The following is a 3,442-nucleotide window of genomic DNA, read 5'->3' as shown; positions in this document are numbered from 1 at the left end:
GAGTGAAAAATACGTAAAAAAACAGTACAAAATACCAAAAAAATACACACTTTTATATATAATATCTGCGACTCCATACTCCTTTCTTTCCTTTTCTCTTTCTCCCTATATAATCCTCTTTATTTTCTGTTTCTCCCCCTTCTTTTTCGCTGTCCCCTGTCTTTCTTCCACTACCTTCTATTTTTCGTTCCTTTTTTCCTTCTCTCTACTCCCTTTATTTCTTTCCCTCATCCCCCTTCTCTTGTTCCCCTCCTTACTCTCTGTTGGTTACACGTGACTACAGGCCATTTTTCTCTCGCCTGTCTTTTCTGGACCAGACGTCCATTTAGCTAGACCTAATTTTTCTTGCCTCCCGACATTTTTCCTCTTCTACTATTTTCTTCTATTTATTCTATATCCTTTCAAAATTTCTCCCAGGTGTTACCCATTACAATTCGTCTTGGCCGAACGGCCCTTAATGTTTGTCTTCATCGATTGTTCACTCTGCACGTCCACTCTGTTGCTGTTTGTTCGTTCGAAGCCCTAACTTATCACAAATTTTATATTTTAAAAATTTCTGGATGCTGCTGTCATATGACGTTTTCCGATCTTGCCGTTGAAAGCTCGAAATATGGAGTAATAAACAGACAACAAATGAGGAGTTACACTTCTTTCGGTATTTTGCCCCGTACTTGTCACTCGTTATGTGTTTGCGTATTCTTCACTCGCTGATGATGTCCTGTACTTAATGCATTTTTTTTTTATAATAGAACGCCGCACAGGCTTGTCCACAGTAGGTTCTTATACTCCCCCCCCCTTACACACACACACCACACACACACAAACATATAGATATAGATATGGATAGATAGATAAATAGATTGAGAGAGATACATAGATTGAGAGAGATACATAGATTGAGAGAGATACATATATACATAGATACATACACACATACATGCATGCATATATGTATTAATGCTCACAAAAACACGTATACACAGAGACAGCACCATACACATGCACCACTTATCTTTTATACGCACATATAAATGCATACATACTTGTAATTCGATACGTATATATATATATATATATGTTTGTGTGTGTGCGTGCGTGTATGTGTGTGTGTATATATATATATATATATATATATATATATACACGCACACACGTCCATGCATTCGTTTATGCAAATGCACAGCCGTATATATATGATCATAATTGCGTGTGAATATACTACATGTGATTATGTGCTGTATCTATATGCTAATATCTATATCTATACATATCTATCTATATAGAGAAAAAGACAGACGGATAGAGACATAGATAGATATAGATATATAGAGTCATATACATACACATATGTATTTGTGTGTGTGCGTATATATTCATATCAATGTGCATATATATACATGCATGTTTATAAATTCATAATAATGATGATTTATTATTCCACACATTGAATATTCGATATGTGTCGGTACCATTCATTGTATTACATTCACATTATTCAGTTATGAAATTATATTTTCAAAATACCAGATAATTCTAAGAATACATATAGACTTATACAAATTTGGAATGACGTTCTGAATACATTCAAATCCTATTCATTATGGCTGTTTAAGTTTGCTATAAAATTTATAAGTTTCTATTCATTTGTATACAAATATTTAAATTAAATTTAAACAGTACATACTTTTCTTTTCATCTATGCACAAAGAAATATTAATCTATATACTGTGGAATAGTGCTTACATACATATAAATATGCAAGCACAGTCATATTCATAGATAGATAGATAGATAGATAGATGTATACTTACACACATATATAGATACAAGCATACACACACACACACACACACACACACACACACACACACACACACACACACACACCAATAGTATCTTCATTTCAGCGAAGCAAAATAAATCATTCAGATGTAAGAATACGGAGTATGAAAGATAATAACGATGATAATAATAATAATGGTGATTCATGGCTTGTATATTTGTACATTTGTATATCTGCCTCTACGAATGCATGCATATAGAATATCATAGTCTTAAAATTGATTCTCTTTTACTGGTTTCAGCCATTAGGCTGCGGCAAAGATGTTTGTTCCTTCTCGAGCCATGCCTGGCTCAAAAGGGCTGGTTTCCCGGTTTCATTGGCGTATAGGTTCCCTACATGGACGAGATGCCTGCCCGTCGCAGGTGAGCTGCTAGACGCAGGAGGAAAGAGTGAGAGAGAGAAAGCAATGGCGAAAGAGTCAACAGAAGTTCGCCACTACAGTCTGCCGAAATCACATGGAGTTTAGGTGTTTCGCTCATAAACACACACATCGTCCGGTCTGAGATTCGAACCTGCGATCCCTCAACCGCGAGTCCGCTGCTCTAACTACTAGGCCATGTGCCGCCACTCGGCAAAGATAGAGCGCAACAGTTATGTGCGTAGTACATCAAACACAAACTCATTATAGATACATATACTTATATATATATATAAATGGTACTTCGTCAGTTACGAAGACAAGGGTTTCAGTCGATCCGATCAACGGAAAAGCCTGTTGGTGAAATTAACGTGCATGTGGCTGAGTACTCCACAAACATATGAACACTTATCGTAGTTGTGAGGGACAATCAGCGTGACACAAAGTGTGATTAGGCTGGTCCTTTGAAATACAGGTACTACTCATTTTTGCTAGCTGAGTGTACTGGAGGGAGCAATGTGAAATAAAGTGTCTTGCTCAAGGACACAACGCGTCGCCGAGAATTGAACTTTCGACCTTACGATCGTGAACCGAATACCCTAACCACTGAGCCACGTGCCTTTATATACATATATATATATATACATATATAATATATCGGTTCAGTTCAAGATCCCTACAAAGTCGACTCCAACATCCGGACCAACATTGTGTAAGCATGAAGCCACGCCATCAAAACGCTGCTCCTCCAAATGAATAATTTTACCAGTCATTGTGGTATTGTGGCACAGAGCAAAGCAGGCCTTGCCGTCCACCCAAGAAAATATATAGCAAATGATCCACGTAATGTGGCAAACTACTGTTGATTATCATAATTCTGATCCTCATAATGTAAATAAACATAAACCCGGAATAAATTCCATTATCGGTAACTGTAATAAATTAGGTGTCTCTGATTGCAATAGAAATAAGGTTGACTTTCTTCATTCTAAATGTGCTAACCTTACCATCTTAGTTACACCGGGTTCCAGCTACAGAACTAATAAGCGGTGGCATCAGACCCACAATAAGAAATCGTGCAAATGTAGAGCACACGATAGCTGCCCTTTGACAGGCAGTTGTTTGCACTATCGTATTATGTATGTAATTTAGCAGCCCCACAGACACACGTGTAATATATATATATGCATGCATATATATATGCATGCATATATATATATACATACATACATATATATATA

This window comes from Octopus bimaculoides, chromosome 19 (genome assembly GCF_001194135.2).
Source record: "Octopus bimaculoides isolate UCB-OBI-ISO-001 chromosome 19, ASM119413v2, whole genome shotgun sequence".
NCBI lineage: Eukaryota > Metazoa > Mollusca > Cephalopoda > Octopoda > Octopodidae > Octopus > Octopus bimaculoides.
This window is presented reverse-complemented; position numbering follows the sequence as displayed.